This window comes from Sus scrofa, chromosome 3, assembly GCF_054392235.1.
Source record: "Sus scrofa isolate SSC_HxYL_T2T_F1_AM1 chromosome 3, Sscrofa_HxYL_maternal_Yorkshire_Landrace_v2.0, whole genome shotgun sequence".
Taxonomy (NCBI): domain Eukaryota; kingdom Metazoa; phylum Chordata; class Mammalia; order Artiodactyla; family Suidae; genus Sus; species Sus scrofa.
The window spans coordinates 40,746,194-40,758,918 of record NC_139385.1 but is presented as its reverse complement, the minus strand read 5'-3'; positions in this window follow the sequence as shown (position 1 = coordinate 40,758,918).

Below are 12,725 nucleotides of genomic sequence, written 5' to 3'. Positions count from 1 at the left end.
TTCTCATCACAGGCACCGTGGTCCAGCTTTCTCTGGAATCTAGGCATCGCCTAAGAGTGCATTGTTTTCCCATCCAGTCCCTGGCATCCTTCCTTCCTCTGATGCAGTACTGATTGTTTGCAGTTCTGCTCGCTCTGTCCTCTGAGTGTTTTACCTTCATCAGAATTAAACTTGCTTTTTAGACTTCCTGCTGACAGCGAGCCAGCCCTGGCAAGCACCGTCTACACCCTGAGTTTTTAGGAATGCCTGGCTTTTCACTCCTGAGCCAAAGCACCACTGATTAGAGCTAATCTTAATTAGACCAGATCTCTATCAGCAGCTCTTCCCATAGGCTTGGTGCTCAGGTACCTGGAGACCTTTACCTCCTCCAGCAGCTCTCATCCAAGATAAATTACTTTCTATTTTTTCCCCCTGCAAGACACTCATTTTGAAGGAGAGAGACTTTGTAGAGTAGCAAGAAGAAGCTAGGATACACGTTCAGATAAACTGAGATTAAAACCTGTAATGTACTGTGGTTAACCGAACCAAGCTTGGGTCTGCTTGCCTAGCACAGTAAAGCCAGTCTGATGACACACCGGGTTGGGATGAAGGAAAGAGCAGCATTTATTGCAAAGAGTCCGGGCAGCTAGTGCTCCAAAGGCCTTAACTCCCCTGTGACTTTCAGAGAAAATTTTATTATCATTATTATTATTATTAAAGTATAGTTGGTTTACAGTGTTGTGCCAATTTCTGCTGTACAGCAAAGTGACTCATTATACACACACACACATACACATTCTTTTTCTTATACTGTCTTCCATTCTGGTTGATTCCAAGAGACTGGATAGAGTTCCCTTGCTATACATTGTGCCACCTCATTGTTCATCCACTCTAAATGTAATAGTTTGCATCTATTAACCCCAAACTCCCCGTCCATTCCACTCCCCCGCTCCTCACCCTTGGCAACCACAAGTCTATTCTCCATGTCCGTGAGTCTGTTTCTGTTTTGTAGATAGGTTCATTTGTGCCATATTTGAGATTCCACATGTAAGTGATCTCATAGTGTATTTGTCCTTCTCTTTCTGACTTCACTTAGTATGGTGATTTCTAGTCTGTTCATGTTGCTGCAAATAGCGTATGTCATCCTTTTTACGGCTGAGTAGTATTCCATTGTGTGTATGTACCATATCTTCTTCATTCATCTGTTGATGGACATTTAGGTGGTTTCCATGTCTTGGCTATTGTGAACAGTGCTGCTGTGAACATAGGGGTGCATGTATCTTTTTGAATTTTAGTTCTATCCAGATATATGTGCAGGAGTGGGATTTCCAGATCATTTAGTCCTTCTATGTTTAGTTTTCTGAGGAACCTCCATACTGTTTTCCATAGTGGGTTGTCCCAATTTACATTCCCACCCCAGTGTAGGAGGGTTCCCTTTGGAGAAAAGTTTTTAAAGACAAGGTGAGGAATAGGGTTGTGGGTATGTGATCGGCTTGTGGACATTTTCGTGTTTGGTAGGTGGTGAGGTCATTGGGAGTCAGTGTCGTTAACCTTCTCACTCCAACCTTCTGGGGTCTCCATGCATGAGGGCAGCATGCAGTTAACTTCTTCCGCCTGGTGGGGGTTTCAACAAAACTGCTCAAAGGACCTGACCCAGAATATCACCTACAGCCCTTGAGGAGGAACTAAAGGTCCTCGACTTTGTTGAATGGCTAAACTATGACAGTTTTGCTTGACTGATTTCCTTTCTTTCTGCATTTCCTCACTTCTCTAATTAAATTGATTCTTCGACTAAAGTTTTTCTACAGACAAAGGACAGGTGGAGGACGTGGGGCAGGGTCTGTTCTGGGAGGGCCCCTAGCCCAGTGCTCGGTGACACTACATCTGAGGGGGGTCAAATAGTTTAACTCTTCTGAGCTTCCAATTCCTCATCAATAAAGTGGGAAGAAAAAACTACCAAGGATTCACAAGGCCCTCTGATGAAGGTTAAGTTAAAATATGCCTGGTATCAGGAGTTCCCATAGGGGCTCAGTGGAATCCAATTTGAGTAGTATCCATGAGGAGGCAGGCTCGATCCCTGGCCTGGCTCCGTGGGTTAAGGATCCGGCGTTGCCGTGAGATGTGGTGTAGGTCACAGATGCAGCTCAGAACTGGCATTGCTGTGGCTGTGATGCAGGCTGGCAGCTCCAGCTCTGATTCGACCTCTAGCCTGGGAACTTCCATATGCCACAGGTCCAGCCCTAAAAAGCAAAAAAATAAATTAATTAATTAATATGCCTAGCATCAGAGCCTGAAATGCAGCCAGGCCTCACAAATAAATTCCTCTTTGTGTAACACAGACCTACTGTACTCCAGGCATGGGGATGGGCTGAGATTTCAGGGCTGAACCACAGACCCTGCCTTCAAAGCCTTTATATCCTAGAGGTTCCCAGAGAGAAACTGCCGGACTGTTCACACACCACCATGTAAACCCTGGGATGAGAATCGAATTTTAAAGATGGTTCGCAGAGCTCCCTAGTTTCTCAGCTGATCTTGGCACGTTCAGGACCATCTCTCTCGGGTACCACATTCCCCGAGGTGCGTTGGCCTATTTCTGTTGCAAAGAAAGGATAACTTAAGCAAAACTCTTTCTTTCTTCCTTTGTTTTTTTCCTTTTCAGGGCCCCACCTGTGGCATATGGAAGTTCCCAGGCTAGGGGTCAAATCAGAGCTGCAGCTGCCGGCCTACGCCACAGGCACAGCAACACCAGATCCTTAATGCAGTGAGCGAGGCCAGAGATTGAACCTGCATCCTCATAGATACTAGTCAGGTTTGTTACCTCTGAGCCACGATGGGAACTCCCTTGGCTGGTTTTCTAATCCTGGTTCCTGACTCCTGCTAAGAGGCTCTGATATCTTTCAGGAATCCAACGCCCTCCTCGGCTTTTCTTTTCTTATTCCACGGGAGTTCCCATCATGGTTCAGTGGTTAACGAATCCAACTAGGAACCATGAGGTTGTGGGTTCGATCCCTGGCTCCCTCAGTGGGTTAAGGATCCGGCGTTGCTGTGAGCTGTGGTGTAGGTTGCAGACACAGCTCGGATCCCATGTTGCTGTGGCTGTAGCGTAGACCTGTGGCTACAGCTCCAATTAGACCCCTAGCCTGGGAACCTCCATATGCCGTGGGAGCAGCCCTAGAAAAGGCAAAAAGACACACACACACACAAAAAAAAAATCTTATTCCAGTTCCATTGGGATGGTACCATCAACTGAGATGGCTCCTCAAAAGCCCTGGACCCTTCAAATAACTCCTGTATTCAGCCAGGAGTCCCTTTTTAGTCATATCACTGTGGCGGCCCTCCACAGTCACCTATTCATTCAGCAAACACTTGTCCAGTGCTTTCTGTCAGTCTGGCCTTGTCTTAGGCTCTAGGAATACAGAGATGAATAACACCCATTCTAAGACCAGAAGTTGCCTTCATGGAGGACATGGGGTGAGTGCAGGTTTGAGTGTCCGGGGTCATGAGGCTGCATGTGAAGTAGAAAACACTTCCAGTCTCTGCCATTGAATTATCCGCATGTGATTCTCACTCACTTCCTAGCTTCAACAAGTTACTTTTCCTCTTTAAGCCTCAACTTCCCCATCTTTAAAATGGTCATTGAAAATACAGGTTACTGAGAGGATTCGGCCAGGGAACTCTGGGAACATGCTCAGAACAGTGTGTGACACATTTAGGAAACGTTCGCTTGAACAAAATACCATTAAGCTCTTTTGGTTCTGTCTCTTGAAAGAAAGGTGCCTTTCTTATACCTTTGGAATAAATTAATAGGATATTGACTTTTTCTGACCAACATTTATCACATCTTAGACACTGTTACCCTGGGAAGAAAATGGAGCGTGATAACAGCAAGCTGACCAAGCAAGCACACGTGGGTGGGAAGCCACATGGTGGATCCGAGAATTGAAAGCTGCTCATGGGCAGGTGGCCAGGGCTCAGCTTGAAGGATTTCATGCCCGATCTCATTCTCAAGTCTGCCTTTGGCTTTAGGGTGGAAATATTGGGCTGGCCACAGCCTGGCCACAATCAAAGCATCCTTAAACCAAGGAAAAAGCAGGTAATGTCAATCATTGAAGTATTGGGAGGTGCAAAGATGGCCAAGAAATACAGCCTGAAACACACGTGGAAGATTCTGGGCTCTATCATGAGACCTCACAGCACTACCAGACAACCCCCAGGGACAGCTGGCCTGGATGGGGAAAAAAGAAATCCTAAATCCAGCTGCCGAGGCTGAAAAGCTTCAGGAGAATCCTTCAGGAGGCTGAGGAAGTCTGTCGAGGGAGGAAGCAATAGCTGATGAATATGCCCAGCTGGCTTCCTGCTGCCACGAATACACAGACCAACCTGCTAGAGTTTGTTAACATGGCTCTTGGGGTGAAACTTAGGGACATGACGTTCCCTCCACCGGTACCACGTTGGTGATCATTCAGGATGATGTGGTTTGTGGATGAGCCAGGTTGCCTCCCTGGGAAACTTTCAAGGTCATGGAAACTACTCTCGGTTTTTTTGCCCTGGGCATTGGCGGAGGCCACATTATTTCCCAGGAGGTAGAGGCAAGACAACCAAGGCTTCTGGCAGCTGGTATTACTTCTTTCTTGCTGCCAACAGCCCCTGTCCCAGTTCAATACCTCAGCCCAGTAGCATCCCAGTTAGGAAACCCATCCTTAATAGCCCGAGAATTATCTATCTCTCCGCAGGACAGATGATGTAACAGTAGCATTGATAGCAGGGCAGATGATGGTAACAATAGCATTAATGGTAACATTGTTGTTATGGAATACTACTACTCCACCATAAAGAAGAATGAAATAATGCCACTTGCAGCAATATGAATAGACCTAGAGATTACCATACTAAGTGAAGCAAGCCAGACAGACAGAAACAAATATCGTATGATACAACTTATATGTGGAATTAAAAAAAAAAGACACAAATGAACTTTCATACAAAAGAGAAATAGAAAACAAATTTAAGGTTACCAAAGGGGAAAGGGGGAAGAAAATTAGTAATTTGGGATTAACAGATACACACTACTGTGTATAAAATGGATGACCAACAAGGTCCTACTGTGTAGCCCAAGAAACTATCCTCAATATTTTGTAATAACATATAAAGGAAAGGAATCTGAAAAAGAATAGAGATATAAATGTGTGTAACTAAATTACTTTGCTGTACAGCTGTACCCAGTATTTTAAATCAACTATATATACATAAGTAAATAAAAATTTTTAAATGCTTTCCTGAAACCCATCAGGGAGTTCAGGCTTTTTGAGTGCTAACAGTCCTGAACTTGGCACATTGCAATAAATGCTGCACCTTTCTTTCAACACACACACGTGGGCGTGCACAAGGTAATATTGCTTTCAACATCTGTTGAGTACTTACTATGTGTAAGCTAAGCTGCTAACTTCTTTAACATCCACTTCTCAACTGTTTTATGAGAAAGGCATTACTTAATATTTTTATTATGCTGATGAGGATATTGAGGCTTAGAAGGGGTTCTAGTTAATACGGCTCCCTAATAAACAACCCTAAAATTTAGGATATAATCTACAGCCATCTTGTAATCCTCATAGATTTGATGGGTCAGCAGTTTAGATGGAGCACATTGGAGATGGTTTGGTTTGTCCCTGCTCTGTCATGCTGGGGGACTCAGCCAGGAAGACCTGATGGGCTGGGGGGTGACTCCTACCTGGCAATAACTGGAGGTATCTTCACTCACAGCTGATGCTTGAACTGGATGCGTTGAAGCCTTAACCTTGGGAGGCAGTCAACTGCAGCAAACATTACATAGCGTTTCCATGTGATCCAAGTCCAATATGGTGCCCTCTGAGTGGACCAATAGCAGTTGCTTGGCTACCTCACCTTGGAAGTCACCTAGGTCCTTTCCTCTGTCCTTGATTATTTCAATCTACAAGATTCATGGGAAGAGCCCATGTCTCCATGGAAATAGTGGCAAAGAATTTGCAGACTTTAATTTAACCCCCTGCAGACAGACACTTAAAGATCCTCAGAGCCAAGATTGAAACACAGGCTTTGAAAATCCACATCTTGTCCTCTTAACTATTCCTCCACCTGCCGTACAGGTGGGTTATTCGTCATGAACTCTTGACTTCAGTCTCTTAAATGCACAGAAGAATGGCTTTATCTGGACCATCATAAGGGCCCCGCATTATCAGTACTGGTCAGGACAACAGACAGAAATAGGAGATTTCAGGCCCGGATTTGAATCCCACTTCCTCCTTGTGTGACCCTGACCGAGACCCATCACCTCATCTCAGAATCGCATCACCTGTGTGAAATGAGATCCTTCCTCGGATGTACTCTTGTTAACTGTGATTCTACTTTGATTTACCCATGAAGATATCAAAGGAAAACTTCATTCTTTTCCCCCATGGATTTTTTTTAATATGGCACCTCAAGATCTCAACAAGGATGTATGTGATTTCAAAGCTGCCCCCAAAGCAAAAAAAAAAAAAAAAAAAAAATTAAGAACCCTCTGCAATGAGGCAAAAGATGAAGATACACTCCTAGCAATTAGAAGCTAACATAAAGTACATATGACCCTGTCGACAGATGAGGAATTTGGGTTGAAGAAGGTTAAGTGACTAATTCAAGGTCACCCAGCATGTATCTATATTTGGAAAACCCAGTCTCCTTGCTTTCAAAACTCCCCACCCAGAAGTTCCAGTCCTGGCTCAGAGGGTTACAAACCCGACTAGTATCCAGGGTTCCATCCCTGGCCCTGCTCAGTGGGTTAAGAATCCACCTGTGAGCTGTGGTGTAGGTCTCAGATGCAGCTTGGATCTGGTGTTGCTGTGGCTGTGGTGTAGGCCGGCAGCTGCAGCTCTGATTCAGCCCCTAGCCTGGGCACCTCCATATGCCATGGGTGTGGCCCTAAAAAGGAAAAAGAAAAACAACTCCCCTTCCAGTTGGGGTATTGATTTGCTGTTGAGCAACTTTCTTAAGAATTTCAGTAATATCCTCCTCCTCTTCTCTCTCTCTCTCTTTTTTTTTTCCCCTTGGTTTCTATTCTGGCTGAACCACCATATGACGAATTGCATATCTAATTAGGGCCTGTGAGATAAAGAGGGACATGGTGATCCTCGCAGGCAGCGGCAGCGGAGGTTAGGCCTCGAGAACGTGATGAAACACCATCACTAATCAAGTTGCCGAGGTCAGGCATCCTCCTTGCCTTCATTCTTTTCATTCTTATTAGGGTAATTTTACACTTCCCGTGCTCGGCAATTGAACAATGATTACTTTGCTAAATACTACATGAGTTTTGACAAAACAAACCCCCGAGGAATCAAAATAAGTAATTTCTATTCAGCAGAAATCATTCTCAGATTAGTCTGTGTGCCATATTATACAACCCAATTATCTCACCACACAGACGTGTATAATAAGTAAAGAGGAGGCCATCTTCCCCATCTCACGGGGGCTGCAGTTTGGCAAGCGGTGGGAGTGGCAGCGTTTTGAGTCAGGAACTGTGGGTTGTCACCCTGCAACCTCCCAGAAGTGGGGGGGGGGGCGTCAGGAGTGCTCAAGCCTCCATCCTAGCAATGTTGAAATTCTTTCATAGGTGACTTTCCATCTGCACATGTGTCCTAGAGATGTGTTTGCTTATTTATTTAATGTTTGGATTCAGAACACATCCCTTGGTCCTTCCATTTGTGTTCAGCATGATTCTGAGGATCTGCGATGAACACAACAAACTCCCTGCCTTGTGGGGTTGTGTTGGATTTTACACGTGCTGGCCTGGGTGAGGCACGTGGTACTATGCCTGGTTTGCAGTCCCTAATTAGCTGCCTCTTCTCTCGCCTCTAATTAGCCTGGTTGATGCTTCAACCTGCCGTCTTCATTCATTGGCTCACTGCACACTCTTTACTGAGCCCTTCTTAGATGCACATCACAGAGGCAAGTGCTAGGAATACAAGATTGAATAGAAGCCACCCTAGTGCCTGTCCTCATGGAGATTACACTCTGATGAGACAGACGGGCTTTACATAACTGTGTGAGCAAATGTCCACTGGCCACTGTGACACATACCTGGAGAAGAGGTACTCAGTGGGTGGGAGCTTGTAAGAAGCAGCTGTGCCCCAGCCAGAAAGATCAGGGAAGCCTTCCCACGAGGTGACATCTCCTAAACCAAGAGTTCAAGCAGAGAGAGGTGAGCCAGGTCACTGAGGGCGGGAGAAGCCACATGTCTCAGTTAATGTGCAGTAAGGGAGGTCCCTCCCTCAGAGATGCAGAAATTGAAGCTTGGGGACTTAAGGTAGTGCATCTAGGATGGCACGGCTCATCTTAACAATGAAGCTAAGAGCTGAACTAAGGAGCCATCAGGGGGCCAGCTTCCAATGGTGACCTCTTTCTGACAGATGTCACTCACTCTTTGGAGTCCCTTTGATTGTTGTCATCTGATGTGCAAAGTAGAAAACACAAAAGAATGTTAAGTACTCGAGACCTCACAGATGGGAGTTCCCATCGTGGCTCATGGGTAACAAACCCAACTAGTCTCCATAGGATGCAGGTTCCATCCCTGGGCTAGCTCAGTGGGTTAAGGATCCAGCATCACCATGAGCTGTGATGTAGATCGCAGATGAGGCTCAGATCTGGCATTGCTGTGGGTGTGGTATAGGCCAACAGCTGCAGGTCCAGTTAGACTCCTAGCCTGGAAACTTACATATGCTTCGGGTGCAGCCCTAAAAAGCAAAAAAATAAAAATAAAAAAATCCTGTTCTAACGGCTTGGGAGGCACGGGTTTGATCCCTGCCTGGTGCAGTCATTTGAAGGACCTTGCATTGCCGCACCTGTGGCATAGGTTGCAGCTGTGGCTCAGATTCATTCTTTGGCCCAGGAACTTTCATATGCCATTGGGGCAACCAGTATAAAAAAAAAAAAAAAAAAGAAAAGAAAAGAAAAGAAAAAAAAGAAGACTTCACCCATGGTTCCTTCAACTTGCCCCAACCCTGCCCATTGCTGGCATTAACTTTTGAGCCCACACCCAGAAGTCAAAAGAGCGAGTCATCAAGTAATCCTGCCACCAGGGGACTTATCCAGTGTTGTCTGTGCCAAGCCCACAGCAAACCCAGAGTACTCAATAAAAAAATAAATTTTTTTTCTATTGTCCAATAAACATGGAGGGAAACAGAGCAGTATGCAGCCTTCCTAAAGTGCCTGAGAGATGCCTGACCTTCCAAAGGCCTTGGCTTTGAATATGCTTCAAAGCTTCACCAGTTCTACTTTCTAAATAAAGGCTAAGGCCAAGTTTGAGCCCCTGGGTTATTTATTAGGCAAAGCGAGGCATTCAAGGTTCCAGTCGGTGAACAAAGACACTGCAGCGAAGAGCTGTTCCTGATTAGATGTGCTCAAAGGAAGCCTTGTAAAACAGGAGCTTGGCGCCGTAATTGAACAAGTGGCTCCAAGCAGAGCCAAGACATTAGCAGTGAAGGAGAAAGGGCATTAGCACAGCCAACGTTATCTTTGCAGAGAAAGCCCCCTGAGAGCCCACCTGCATGTATTTCATTTATGTATTTATTTCACCCCATCCCAACCCCACAAAGATCTGAGTCAAGATAAATACAATTTTTTAAAATCAGAGCAAATGTAATAGAAGGATTAGGAAAGAAAGACACCGTCAGGGACAGAGTTGTACACAACACACGCTGCAGAAATTTTGTGCACTCGCTAGTCATGGGACTTTCATTTGACTTCGAGCCTCCTGGCAGCCAAAGCAAAGAGGGAAACAATTTCCAGAAAATGCACATGTAGCTGCTTGAGTGAAGTGCACATTTCCCTGATACTGAGGCCTGAGAGTCAGGATGGGAACACTGTTTTATAACCGCAATCATATCCCACATTAAATGGTTTTAATTATTCATTTTTAATCTGCATTTCACATTATCTTAAAGTGAAACTTGTGTCGAATAGAAATTCAGCACAAATAGAGAGGAGAGGCCAAAGCAGGACATGCCAGATACCAAGCTCCCTGGTCTGCCTTTAGTTAGAATTTAGACTTCAGAATATAGAAAGCAAGCTTCTAAAACTGGGTGATGTAACACACCATTATCCTAGAAGGACCCATCCAGGTTAAAATTGGTTTGGCAACTGATCTAGGATATTCGTGCTAAAAACTCAGTAGTCCTCCAGTGAGGGAACCTGCTTATTTTTCACACATGCATATGCTCACTGGACTTTTTTATTTACATCCCGTGCTGCACACTCTTGGGATGACAAGCTCCGTGAGAAAATGCTTATTCAGTGTCTAGTATCTTCCATTAGTAACTCCCCTATAAGTGGCTATTATATGTATCATTATTTCATTTTATCCTTAATGGTCCCTGTAAGATGCATGGTATGCCACCTCTTCCACAGTTGGAGAAACTAAAAAGCAGCAAAGTTAAGATCCTTACCCAGTCACACTACCAGGAAACAACAGAGCCTGCATTTCTCCACTTCCTGTGGTCCTGGAAGAACTGTCAGTCACACTCCCTGGGTGTGGAACACAGGCTGACCAGTCCTTAATAGCCTCCCACAGCTACTGTGATTGGCTTAGTGATGAACACATGACCTAGGCTGTCTGTCACACTTCCTGGGTCTGTAACATAGGCCAGCTAATCCTTAAACCCTCCCACAGCTACTGTGATTGGCTCAGGATTGGGCACATGATCCCGGGAAAAGCCAATCACTGTCTTGGTTAGGGATAACTTTCTACTCCATGGCTACCAGAAGCCATCTTGTCTGCCATGGAGTGATTTCCTCTGTAAAGACTGATATCAGGCTGACACGCACCTGTGACAAATGCAGAGTCAGAGAGAGAGAGAGCATCCTAACAACACATTTAGGTTTCAGGACCATACAGTCCGAAACCACATTCACCCTTGGACTTCTCACTTACACAGATCTATACATTTCCTTTTGTCCTGTTTGATTTGAGCTTTTGTCACTCACAGCTGAAATCATCTTCAATGAATTCAGCATCCGTGTTTGTTTTTAATGAGTGTGGTGTGTCTGTGACAGATTTACACCCGAGCCACACATAAGAGTGGCAATAAAGTCCACTTGTCTGAATATCAGAACCTGTAATGGAACTAGATTCAGAACCAAAGAATTGTAATAAGAGTGAAAGGGAAAAAAAAAAAAAAGGCATTTAAAGCAGAGTTTGAACTCCCCAAAGAACTCAGTTGAGCCTGGAAATGCTGACATAAGCTGAACCACAAAAGCACAAATGGCCCCACTGTAATTAGTTTACTTTTCAATTTTATCCGAATTCAACTCCTGAGGACTTTGAGCATTTCGAGAGAAGCAAAGTCTTAGCCACTGGTGTCACCACCAGAAGTCCCTGCAGAGGTCCTATTGACTTTGTTCAGTTCATTCTGAATAACCTCAAAGTGCCCTAGAAGATTGCTAACAGCTGCATAGAATTCCTTATGGGACCTAGGCTCTGGATCACCATCTTGGGGAGACCAGTCAGCAGGCTCTGAAGCATTCCAGGCATGAGGATGTTTAATGAATGCCGAGCACAGAGCTAGAGGGGCATCTGTAAATGGAGCGAGAGAGAAGATGTGTGTACAAAGCAAGGCTGAATGCAGCATTGCTGCTGTTTAATCACATCCAGCTCCTGAGTCCTTTGCTGATGGAAAGGCATCAAAGTTGGGCGCGCGCACACACACACACGCACACACACACATATACACACCCACACCCACAAAGAATGAAAAGAAAAAGGAAAGTCCACGCCAAGCATTCACAATGCAGCTGTGATTGATTAGCCAGCAACCTCCAAAGTCAGTGATGCCAGCAACCCTAGTCTCTGCAAACTCTCAGCTTCTCTTTTAGGGAAAAGAAAAAAGGAAAAAAATACAGATATGCTCTCTCTCTTCTGTCTTTGAAATGGTTGTGAAATAAAATTATAGGAAGATAAAGAAAACATTCTAGTCATATATGACAGCATAGGGGAACCGAAGGAAAGGCAGTAAATCACCAACCATCAATGCCAATGGCACCCAGTAGAGTTGTGCAGGGCACAGCATTTCACACTGTGTGGAAGGTCTGGCCAAGAGACGAAGAGTCAAAATGCCCATTCCTCTGCTGCTCCCAATGTTATTCCCAGTGCCCCTTTCCTCATATGTATTTGTAAAAATTTCCTGCCTCATCGCCCCAGTATCATTATCTATAACATAGGGTATTGGACCAGAAGCTCTCAAAGGAATTATCTAAGAGCTTATCAAGTGTGTCTTTGAGATGGGGAAGATTTGTGCAGGTTATCTGCTCCACGCCCATGTATGTCACACTCAAGGTTAGTTGATTGGTTAAGGATATGGATTTTAGAGTCAGACAGAGCGAGTCCCATCTCCGCCAATTCCCAGCTGTATGTAATGGATGAGTCATCCCCGTCTATTTCCTTGTCTGTAAAATGGGATGATAATAGAATCCAAGATCACGTGAACATTCCATAAAATAAAGCACATAAAGCTATAAGCACACACCTGTCTGCAGTTAGCATTTTTAAAATATGTCTGTTGTTACCATTAATAGTGCGATTATGCTCGTTTTTCTTATGAAGTGATATGGGTCCCCACCCGGTAAGGAAATAGAAAGTGGGGAGTGTCTCCCACTTTAGTGTTTCTTTTTTTGCTTTTTGTTTTTAGGGTGCACCCGTGGCATATGGAGGTTCCCAGGCTAGGGGTCTAATCAGAGCTACAGCT